The sequence below is a fragment of the Lissotriton vulgaris genome, chromosome 4_1 (genome assembly GCF_964263255.1).
Source record: "Lissotriton vulgaris chromosome 4_1, aLisVul1.2, whole genome shotgun sequence".
NCBI classification, from domain to species: domain Eukaryota; kingdom Metazoa; phylum Chordata; class Amphibia; order Caudata; family Salamandridae; genus Lissotriton; species Lissotriton vulgaris.
The window spans coordinates 178,930,621-178,943,339 of record NC_141691.1 but is presented as its reverse complement, the minus strand read 5'-3'; positions in this window follow the sequence as shown (position 1 = coordinate 178,943,339).

Genomic DNA, 12,719 nt, shown 5'->3' with positions numbered 1-12,719 from the left:
AGTCCCCATTTTTGTACTTTTGCTCTTTGGCTGTTTGGGGGTCTTCTACTCGTCTTCTCCTGGGTTGACGGCTCTGGGGCCATTGCTGGGAAGCTCTAATACCGGATAAAAGTGTTTTGGACCAAATCCCAGGCGGAATTTTTTTTGTGTTTTTGATGACTTGCTTGCCTTTGAGGTGCTCTTAGGGGGGGTTCCGTCTGTTTGCGGGTGAGTTTCGTGGTCTGGGAGCACTGCTGGGACACTCTAATCTTGATTGCATTTGCTTTTCAGGAAATCCGTCGTGCCAACCCCGACTTATGGCCTAGCTACGCAGCGCGTTTGGACCGAAGGCCCAGAAATATTGCAAGTATGAGATTTTGCTTTTGGCCTGTTTGGGGGTGTTACGCTTCTTGGCGGGTGGGTTGCCGGGTCTTGGGGCATTCCTGGGAAGGTCTAATACCGGGTAGAAGTGGTTGGGACAAAATCCGCGCGGAAAAGCCTTTAGTTTTGGCACTTTTTGTAACTTAGGGTTCGTTAGGGTTAGCCCTAGCAGCAGGATTGCATGTGTTTCGGGGTGTTCTAGATTTTTCAAACTGAGTTCTGGGGTCTTAGAGCACTCGTGAGAATGTGTAATTTTGGTTGCAAGTCATTTGAAGAAAATCCATGGTGGGAAAGGGGGGATTTGGCATAGTTAAAGAAAGCCTTTGCCACTATTCTTAACTTAGGGTTCGTTAGGGTTAGCAGTATTTCTATTGCATGTGTTTGAGTGGGGGGGATTTCGAGTCTTGGAGCGATGCTGGCTATGGCTACTTTTGCTTGGTTGCTTGCAAGTGGTTTGAATGCAATCCACGGTGGGTAATGGGTAATTAGGGTACTTCGGCCTACTTTTACTTTCAAAGTAAGTTTTGTCACCAGTTTTCTGCTAGGCCTCGTTTTTTGAGATTTGATTGGGGGTCTTCTACATTTTTGCGACTGGCTTTAGTAAGGGTCTGGGTGGGAGCACTGCTAGGAAGATCTAATTTTGTTCTAAAACACAGTTTACAGTACACCTAGCTTGAGGGGCAAGATCCGCTACATTAATTTGCCCATACTTATTTATCCTTCAAAAGGTGACTCAGAGTACGCACTTTCAAAAACATTGTACTGTCTACTAGGAAAAACAAATTGTGACTTTTTGCACTCCACAGCCTACATACCTTATATTTATTTATCAGTGGTGTTGTAATATTATATCACTTCCTGTTTTTCGTTGAATAATTACAGGCCGGGTTTCAGTCTCTGCAATGGGGAAAAAAGGATGGAGTCAGGCTTCACAGTAGCGAGCCACAATTCAGCATCAGGCAGGCAGTGGACAGGGTGTCTTCTGGTGACCAACATCGGTGGACGAAGCGTCGGCTGCAATGGAGGAGTGCCGCTAATAGGAGGATTTTTTTTCTGCGGGCAACTTACTTACCACTTCCAACAGGACCACTACAACCACATAGATACAGTATCCCTTGCCTTTTTCTCTGACTGTGACTGCATTTCTTGGCTCTCTCTCGGCTTCTACATTGATCCCTTAACACATCACTTAGTCCACTCCACTATCTGCACCACACATAGTCATTTGTAAGTGCTCCTACGTAATTCGCAAGTCGCAGCACGCCCCAGGCCGTAGAGGACTGGGATGGCCCCAATGATGAAGCATGTCACCAAGGGGCAACCCTGGTGAGTGAGGGGACACCTAGAAAAAAAGCAATTTCTCCTTTTCTATCTACTATACCTTCTGTCAGGTTACGCAGCCCCTAAGCGCCTACCGTACTATGAAACTACATTTCCCATGAGTAGGCGGGAGACTTGCAGACTATTTAGTGAGACTATATGAGAGTACCCTTGTATGTTAGGACAGCACTTCACTGATGCCTGTCTTGTCTTCTGTTACAGGTCTCCTTTCCCTGCTGACCCTACCTTTACCCATCCCACATTTTTTATTTTAGTTTGTTATTTTTCTCCCTCGCCTAATGCCTCGAACACCCTGTGTTTACACTTCTGGGTGTTGGTGACATTTGGAGGTGGAACCATATTTGCATCGACTGGATCACGGGGAGTAAACCTGACACCTTCCAGACCAACCCCATTGAGTGTTGTTGTGAATGGATTTATAGTGACCAGCAAGGCTCTCGGGTATCTGGCTACAGAGACCTTATGTTGAATATCGTTATCAATAATTCCACACAGGCCCTGTACTGTCGCATTCTTTCTTTCCACAGTTGTCGATGATATATTCTTACTCTGCTTGACAAAGAACCATTGCTAATGTGAAAGAACTTCAACCGAATTAGTAGTTATACTTTACCATTTGTTAGGCTCGCATGTTGCACTGCTCTACTGTACTTCTGTCACCTGCTATATTCTCAGTTGTACCGTTGAATTGCTCAGGAGGACAAACCAGATTTCATTTTCTTTTTTTTCATAGGCATGCAACTGCCACTGTGTCACACCACTAGTACCACCGCTATGAGGAAATTTTATCCGACCAAGATTGCCAACGTTATTCGGTGTTTCCCGTGGAGCCAGCCCTGGGCCTAGCCCTACTTTCAAACACAAATTACAGGTAAGATAAGCGTTTGGTGGTTTGGGGGTATAATGGAGTATTAGTACGAGAGACGAGAGACTGAAGGTAGTACTACTAAAGTCCTAGGACTCTTGGATTCACTTCACTTAGTCTGTGAGAGGCACTTAGTGTTGAAAACATTTGGGCATTTACACTTAAAGGAAGAAAATGGAACTAAACTTTCAGGAAAACAGTCAACGTTAAACCCCCACCCACCAGGCAAGCAGTAAAAAACAGGTATGCTCAGATAAAGTTTGAAAAAGTATATTTATATCCCTAACAAAATAATCTCCCGCAAGACCCTCCCTAACCCCAACGATTGTCCTTCAAAAGTCCCCAAAAACCCAACTCCCAATTCCCACCCCCCAAAAGTCTCTAAAAAAGGGGCAAGGGACACTATGGGTGGATGCTGTTAACTTTTTGGGCCAGGGCATCATGCTCCTCGCGGAGCAAGGCGAGCTCCTGCTGAAGGCGGGACACCATCAGGGTAGTGCAGCGCAGGCGTGCCTTCACTGCCTTGCAGGTGCAAGGCCTGTGAGAGGCAGCTGTTGGCCTTGCTGCTCGGCGGTGGCGTTTGCCTTTGGCAGCCCGGCTCAGTCTCGGTGGACCACTGTGCTGGGTGGCAGCCCGTGGGGCCACGGAGGCCGATGCAGACGACGTTGTCGTAGTTGTCGACCGCACACTTTCCACGTCCTCCAGGGCCACCAGCCGCCGATATTCCGCAACAGTGGCCTCGATCCTCCGTTGCCGGGCCGCTCTAGCCAGCTCCTTCCTCCTTGTTCGTTTGGAAGGAGAACCTATATGAAGAAAGAAAGACATAGTCTGTAACCAATGCTCTTTAAGATTAACTCAATCATTCAGCAGAAATTTGTGCTGCAGTACAACTAGCAACTTGCAAGCGCATTACATAACTATTGAGGCCAGTATCTATCTAACCTCACACTTCTTCATCCTTGCTCTAACATTAGTGGGAGTTTAAGGAACAAATTCTATGAGCACTGTGGACTTCCATTGGAGTCGACTATGAAAGTACACCAGTCTTATTCTTCTTCTTATCTCTTGTTTTGGAAAATTGGTACGTTATTTTCTGCAAGCCGGCATAATGCCAGCGCGGTAAACTTGCACCCGAGAAAAAGAGACGCACGCCATGAGGAGTGACCTAGACTTGCGTTGCCGTTGCGTTACTGTACCCGTCCAGTACATGCAGGTGGTGAATCTCTTACTTTTCTATTACGGGTGGCACTGAGAATACTCTGTTACAACTCAAGGGCTACTGCTTAATTAATTTAACTTTCACCCTACAGTGGAAATGAGTACTAGAAATGGAAAATTGAAGAAGATAAATAATCTGATTATCTATCACTTCACATGGGATGTTTTTGCTTATATATGGGATGACTTTAGGTGCTTTGCTTTTTATTGAGTGACCAGTGATACATCCACACATGAATGACTGAGTACTACTAAACTTATTAAGAGAGGTAGGGAGTGGCCACCATAATAACCGGATCTATGCAGTGCTTGCAATACAAACTACTGCTACTATTTATGGTAGTATTTGGACAAAATTAAAAGTTCTTTTCCTTGCCTTTCCTACACTGGAACGGACGTGCGGGTGCAGTGTTACATGCTCTTCAAAGTTACACTTAGTTCATCCACTGACCATCTACTCTCTCTAGATCATGGGTACTCACAAACTTTCTCTCAGGGGCTACATTTACAGTGTAGTTTGGGGCCGAGGGACGCACTGGTGGGGGCGGAGTCAGAGGGGGCGGGGCTAAAGCAAAACGATAACTTGTGACCATGAGGTTGCACACAGGTCCCTGCAGCAGATGCCCTCATCCACTGAGCCACCAGACCCAGCATTTACATACATCTCTCTCCCTCCTGCTCTCCCTCCTGCCCTCCCTCCATCTCTCTCTCCCTCCTGCCCTCCCTCTCCCTCCCCCTCTGTCATCTCACTGTGTGTGTGTCTATCTGTGTCAGCCTTCAGCCCGGGTTGAGACCGCTTCCTCAACGCGCACACACAGACAACAACACCAAAGTACTTAACAGGTCTTTAAAAGACCATTAACATATTATTGAGGCTTTGTTTGTTTTAGCGCCCCTGCTTCTCCACCCTGACAATCACTGCTTGCCCGGCCCCACAGAGCAGAGGCTTTGTTCTATTTCACCTCTTTGTGGCCTTGCATCTCCACTCTGCTCTGTGGGGGCCGGGGGAGCAGTGATTGTCAGAGTGGAGATGCAGGGGTGCTAACAGGTGAAATACAAAAAAGCCTCTGCTCTGTGGGGGCCGGGGGAGCAGTGATTGTCTGCAAGGTCTGCGCACCGCCAACGAAGGCTTGCCGGGCCACCACCGGCCCGCGGGCCGTACTAGGAGTACCCCTGCTCTAGATACACATATGCTATCTAAGAGTCAGATAGTAGCATGATCCAGGTATATGGACACATACAGTTTCTGTGTCACCCACCCAGGCTGTTGTCCTTCCACCCATCATTGCTTCATCATTCACCCAGCCATGCATCTCATATTCTTGCCTTCCCAGCTAGTCTTCAATCTCAATAAGTAAGGAATATATAAGAGCTTACCTCTGGCCGCCACCACCACCGTCTCAACTCTCACAGCTGCCGCCGCCGCCTCCTCCCCTGAAGAATCGCCCTCTGCCTCCGTGTCGAGCACCACCACCTCCACACTGGCCCCGCCACCAGATGTTCCACCTACAAAGTACATTTAGGAATGTTAGAATGAAGCACTCACTAGTCACTAGTATTTGGTCTAGGAATGAAGACATGTGAAAACAATGTAATTTGTGACTGTCTACGTTAAACTTAAAAAAAATGTCCCTTTTTCCAGGGAAGGTTGTCTTGCTGCACTTTTAGGCACAACTGATGAAATCTGTTTTTTTAACACGCACCATTTTTCTCCACACAGACAGAAGATGGACTTCTAACAACAAGATCAAGTTGAAACCAGGTGAGAGCTCGGCTCGACCACAAGAAATGTCTTCAATTAATCGTCAGCACTAACCACTTTTCCATTATCAGTTAAACGTTTAGTTTTATTATGACTTCATTTAATAAATGTGTTTACTTTTAATAAAGCTTTTAAACTTAAATACAATCTGTGTTTTTTGGTCCAGACTAGAGTGACTGAGCGAAAGGTTTTGCAATTTTTGCAAGCATGAGTCCAAATAGAACAGTTCAAAAGACATTATGGACAATCCCAGAGGACTGCACTAAGTTGATAGAGCTATTGCTGACTAGAATCATGGGAGTTTCGCCAACCGTGCAATCTTAGTTAGCTACACAGACAGACTAATAAGAATAATCTAGTAATACCACAGGGAGTCATAGTAGAGGCAGGATAAGAATTTAGATACAGTCTACAAGAAGAGCAAAGACAATTTTGAAAAAAGTCAAATGAGGAACGCTAGGAAAAATGGGTACTAGTCTAAAATGAAAACTTACTGGGGCCAGCAGAGGAGCCCTCGCCTGCCCGATCCTGGCCCTGTTGATGAACAGCATCCGCCGCCTGCTGCTCCTGTGTCCTCCTCTCGCCCCTGGGGGGAGCTGACGTACAACATGAAAGAAAGAACAGAAAACATGGATGATTGTTGCTTGTCAATGTCAACCAAATCAAACATTTCAAAAGAACAATAACAAAATATTTCTGCGAAATTATATTGATTATGGTTACTTTTCATTTATTTGCGGACCTGTGACTTCGAAAGTCACGTAACTCACTAAACAAAGTACTGAAACGTTCACCTAGGACTGGCAGGCAGCAGTCCGCAGGCAAGACGCAAAGTGACAGACAAACTCCATTGTGATTTCAGTCAGATCAGTGACAACACTAACAGTTGCCTGCTACATTACCAGTCATTTAAATAGTCAAACTATCAATCCACCGCCACTATTTTTCTTATTGTCAGGGTTACAAAGGAAGGGGCAGATTTAAGCCCTTGCGGCTCTTTTGCGCCGTTCTTGCGTGACTTTTGTGACGCAGCAGCTAAACAAAAAAGGGCGCCATGGTGCGGCGTATAATATTATAACAACGTGACGCGTTTGGGAGATGCATCCCGTTATAAAGCCCTGCGCCATCAGGGGGCGTTCCGGCGCAAGGGAGGGCATTCCTGCGCTGGAACACATCCTAATAGTGGCTGAGGGAAATCTACAAAATATCAATCAGTCACCTTTAGGACAATGATGCGTCACACAAACCCTGCACCTGCTTGAAGCAGACGTACGGCTTGACCCAGCATTGGGGAGATAGGGTACCCCAGAGCATTGATGGAGCTGCGCCATCGTTGCGACGCAACTCCAGCAGTAAAGCTTCGGTGACGTTTTGGGCCCATGGTGCGCCGCATTGCAAATACGGCGCACCATGTTTGGTGGTGGTAGCGGGCCGCACAATTAATGGCGCATCCCTGCTACTTTGCAGGGATGCGACGGTAATTGCAATTCTGCCCCTTAGGGGCATACTTACTTACGCGTTCTGGCGCATCTCCAGAGATGCGCCAGATCAAATGCGTCACGCAAAACTACCCTTGCGACACGGCAGATGTGCCTCATTTACAATGCGGCGCGCCCTGGCGCAAGGGTAGGCACTTGCGTGAGGCATCTCGTCACGTAAGAGCGGCGCATCGCTGGAGTCACGTCGCCAACGCAATGCAACTCCAGTAATGCTCAGGGCCACCCAATACTTAACATGCTGTGTCAGTCCTTTCGCCTGCTTTGAGCAGACATAAGGAATTGAATTGACGTAGCAGCGTCGCAGAAGTGCCTGCGTTAAATCTTGTACATTTCACGCAGGCAATTTTGCGAGGCGCACAGCCGCTGGACCGCGGCGCCCACCCTGCGTACTAGGAACGCACCCATTGTGGTGCAGGCCCATGGCTTTATAACATGACGCATCTCCCTAGATGCGTCATGCTGTAAATGACTCGCAGGGATGCGGCACGTTTACGCCGCTGTTGCGTCACGCAAGGCAACGTAAACGTGGCGCAAGGGGCTTGTAAATGTAATCTGCCCCCTAGTGTCTAGCATTACGCAGTTCTGTAAAGTACACTCATACATAATAGTTACTCAGGCCAATGAGACCACGAAATAGAAAACAAATAAGCATAGTAGCAACGCCACTGAGAAGGAGAGCAGTGCACCTGAAATGCACAGAAGATTTTGAAATATAATTTAACTACAATGTAATCGTCATCAGCGGCATTATTGGCTTGCTCCATGTAAAAAACAAATATTTGCAATACAACAACACAGAGCAGGAGAAAACATCATAGTAGTGAGTGATTAAATGGCTACTACTACTCACCAAGCCCGGGGATCTCCAAGCCGAGCTGGTCCAGCAGGTTGCGCTCGCGGTCCAGGAGGTCCGTCCAGCGATGGGTGACCTGGCTGTAGGTGCGCTGGACCCCGTAGAGGTGGGATATGGCCCAGCACACCTTCTCCCACCGCTTCCGGCGCTCCCGCATGTTGTAGCCGCCGGCCGCGATCCTGCCGCCTCCCGCGATGGTCCTGGGCAGGCGGCGCTGGACGAAGTAGACCAGCGCGCCCACTTCCTCCGGGCTGAAGATCTCCCGTCGCGTCACCTGCTCCCCCCTCAATCTCCCGCATGCTGTCCTGCCACTGGGTCCAGCACTACTCCCCGCCGCCGCTGCGGCCCTCAAGTGCCTGGGCAGCTTCACGGCGCCTGGCTTGACCATGGTCTGGGCAGGTAAGGTAGGAAGAAGTAGAAAATTAAGAAAGAATAGGATAGGGAAGAAGAAAAGAAAAGAGTTTAAAAAAGTAGTTTAAAAGTAAAGAAAAAAAGCAGAAAAGACAAAAATATACAGCTAGGAAAAGAGAGGGATAGATAAGAAGCAAAATCGTAAAAAAAAAACTGAAAACAAGCAAAGGATGGCAAAGATACCAAGAGGATTAAACACCATGCCCAGACACAGGAAATGAATGAAAAACAAGATGGCCGGCGCCCGTTCACGAGCGCGAAAGAAAGTTCGCGCGAGATTTTCCTCGCGATCTCGTGCGAACCTGTAGATTTCCCGCGCGATCTCGTGCGAACCTCTACTCGCAATGCGCTTAGTGCGCGAGATTATACATAGCGGGCGGAAACGGAAATACGTCACGGAAACAAAATGGCCGCGCCCGTACTCGACCTTGGGGTAAATTCGCGTGTTGCGCTGCAAGCGGCTCGCGAATACTGCAAAAAAACTCGCGAAACAACAAGCCGCAAAAAAATAAAATGCTCATTCGCACGAATTGGCGGCTTCCGCGGTCGGTTTCGCACGACGCCGCGCCCCGCGAATAGCGCGAAAAAAACCGAAAAACGATTTCAGCAAAAGCAAAAGCAATGAGCAGGTGCAAAAGGTCAACCTCATGATTTGTAACGATTCTTTGTAGTGCTTCCTGAGGGGGCCCTCCAGAATTCGGTTGCCTGCTTGCAACTATTTTGTGTGACCCTGCTCTGACCTTAACTGTATGCCACAAAGGTCCTGATTTACAGCTAAAGGAGCAGACAAGCAGGTGCCAGGCTGGAACTTTAAATTCTTTCAGTGACACATTAATTAGCCCCTAATTCATTATTGTCAGTTGGGGCAGGGCAGGTGTTGTAACTAATTTTGCAACAATGAAAGCACTTAGCAAGTGCAAAAGATCACTAATCAGGGCGCACTAAGGAAGCAGGTGCCAGCTAAAAAAATATTCTGTGACACATTAATCAGCCCCGAATTAATTCAGGTCACTTGAGGCAGGGAAGGTGTGCTTTGCTTTGCCGAAAATAATGTACACTGGACAACCAGAGGGTGTGGTGATGAAATAGAGGGTGGCATGGGTGGGCCAGAGGGTGGCATGAGTAGTCAGAGAGTGGCAGTGGTGACAGAGAGTGGCAGTGATGAAGAAGAGTGTCCCAAACAGGCTGGACATGTAGAAACAACAAGTTCGCAAAACTTGCGACCCGACAGGTAAGTTCGCAAATTGCGAAATTGTAAAAACCCTTGCGAACTGGCAGAAACACGGGCGAACACAAAAAAAAAAAATCCGCAAATTCGCGGGAATTCGCGGATTTTGCGGATTGCGAATCCGCAAATCCGCAAAATTCGCGAACGCGAGATCCGCAAAATTCACCCATGCTTACTTGGAATATATGGAATTATTCACGAGACTCACATTGTAAACATTATTCCTAGACTACGGATTATACTTCCTACTCCTCTATATACAATTTTTACCAACTCCTCCACCCTACATTGTAACAGCTTCAATAAGGAAGTGTCCCTTCCAAGATGGCCCCCATTTAAACACTGGGTGTCACATGACCTGCAGGGAGAGACTGCCTCGATCACGCCCCAAACAAATCACTTAACTAGACTCCTACCCGGGGTCTCGGTACTATCCGGACCCCGGTAGAGATGGGTAGGCAAATCGTGTGTTTACCAAGGCTTTTTGAAGTAAGTGCAACCCCGTTTTATATCGCATCACGCACATCGAGATGCAATAGTTTATACCGCAGTATAACTATTAAGCGCGTAGCAATTTAGATCTCCGATGCTGAGATACCTAGACCGGGCAGGGACTCCCTGCACTTTATTAGATTTAATTGTCTAGCACCGCGCGTAAGTAAACGCTGCCTGATCGCGACCCAGCAACCGCGATGTAAAACAGACCGGCATTTTAAAGGGCATCGGGAAACCCATCTGACTAAACAAAGATAAGAGCACTTTACACTACGACCCCGCGCTCTAACATAGAGTGTAACAATTATGCGCTGCCCGAGCGAGATCGGCATATAAGTGTGCACCCGTTAATCTGCCTGACTAGTGGTGAAGGGACGCTCGGTGCAGCAGCGCGCTACACGGGAACTAACATTTCCCTCCCTGCAAATGACCCGCTTTTGGCCCCAGTTAAGCGCGAATACCACTCACAAAGCGGGCATCAACAGGAGAGACTAATCTGCTTCATCAACTAAGGGAACACTGGTATAATACCATTTTATAATTGGTGGAGAGAGGGGATATTATAATGCACCCCTCTGAATAGATACTGTGCAGATACGATTGCAACAGTTTAGGCTCACTCCCTGCATAAACCCTAGATGTAAGTTGCACTATACCACTCAACAGAGTATAGCATACAAAGTTTCAAATTCAACCCAATAATAGTCTATGGGATATCAAAAGAAACAACATCCTACAGCAAATAAATGTTTTGATATTACACAACACACACCACTGTGCTGTATCTATTCCCTCCCAACACTAAAAGGGGTTTGTTTGAAAAGAGATAATGAATGTGATTCACACAGATTGCCTCTGTGTTTAACCCCCTTCAGCCTTAAACCCCTATGGTTCTTTTCCCTTGATGTAAAACCTACCGGGTACTGTTGACACCTAGACACCTTGACCTTAGGTGAGTAAACTCTTTACCCTTGCTATAGGTTTGTATATAAGAGTTCTAAGTAATTGCTGCTGTTTTTAATTCCTAAATCTTTACCTTTGGTTTTAACCTAGTAGTGCAGTGTAATGTAGCACTGTGATATAATTTAACACATACTGGTCACTAATGTTACACTGGTATGTCACTACTTTTGTGTCACTGCACCTTGCACAGCACTGCGTGTTCACGGTCACTAAAAGGGTTGTTGTAACTAAATCATGGTAATGATCTCTTTTGTCTCCTTAGGCAAGAGCTGTCCCATACAGGTAGTACAACTATTTTAAATTGACACTAGTCTAGGTCACGTTATACTAGAGATAGATGTAACCGCTAGGTCCTGAAGAATCGCAGCCAGTGTGCATAGGCGAGAAACATGTTGACCTCACGAAATATCTTGTAGCCCTAGATTGTGATAAGGAATCATAAGTTCCAGCAATCATAGGCTACCCACTGTTTTTACATGTGGCAAGGGACCACCAGAATAAATTGATCTCCGGTACCTTGTGCCACATTTTAACTCACGTATTACACTATCCCTTCCTTTCTGGCCCCTCACCCACACTTCACCTGTAGGCAGTTGGTAAAAAGATCTCCGCTAAAGAGCCCCTCCCAGAGGTGAGCCCGTTGGGCATTGCACCGCCTGCCCAACGAGGAGCAAACGCCAATGATGAAGCATGACACTCGCAAGGGTGTGTTAGGCCATTATTACCAACATAGTGGATACCCAGAGTAGTCCTCCACAGAGCACTACCCTTACCCTCCTTGTGACCATACCTTTACCTCATCTTACTTCTCTTTACTTCTGATTTGTAGGAACAGTATAGTCTATCTTTGCTCGACGTTGTCCCTTTGGGCTCTGACTGTGGCTGGACCTTCCATTCTGAAATTTTCACGAATGGTAATTTGAGCCCTTGGATCTTGATTTGATCCACTTCCCCTCCTTTTGATATATATTCATTATGAACTCCCACGTTTAAAATATCCACCCATGAGATAGTGACCTGACACAACCCCATGCCACGAGATTTGACAGTGACATAGACCATATACCACTTCCGGGCCACTCCCTTCCCTGAAAGTGCCACCACTGACCCTAGGACACCCACTAACATGGGCCCCCAACATATGGTAACCTTGGTCCCACTACATATATAGACCGGATGTTATCACCGTCATACTGTGACACAGTGAGGGTAGTCCTTGATACCAGGGCGACCTGTGGGCGGGGTCACCTCTTAATAGTAACCTATATCCTGCTACACTGGCGACTCCGAGGGACCCCTTGTATCATGGCCGCCATCTGCAATAAGGCATCAACATTGTTCACCACTACCTGTGAGCCACACCTACAAATGGGTTTAAATCTCATTCGCCAGACCCCTTGGCTTGCCACACTGTACAGAGATCTATGCAACCAAAGTAGTTGAGGCTCTGTTAAGTTTTTAAACGGGCGGTTATCCAGGGTAATAGCCGATCCGTAGTGTTTACACCATCATAAGATGGCCGCCACGTTCTCGGCTACGCACACGTGACCTTGGGCAGGGGGCGGTTACTCAACGCGTCACGCTCACTTCCCGGTGTTGTTGAAATAACCCCCGCCGCCGAGCTCAAACATCTACTCGAGCTCGGCGGAGATGGGTAGGTCACTACACCCGGACACAGCAGACTTCAGGTGAGTGCGTTTAGCGCTTGGCACAGGAAGAGCAAT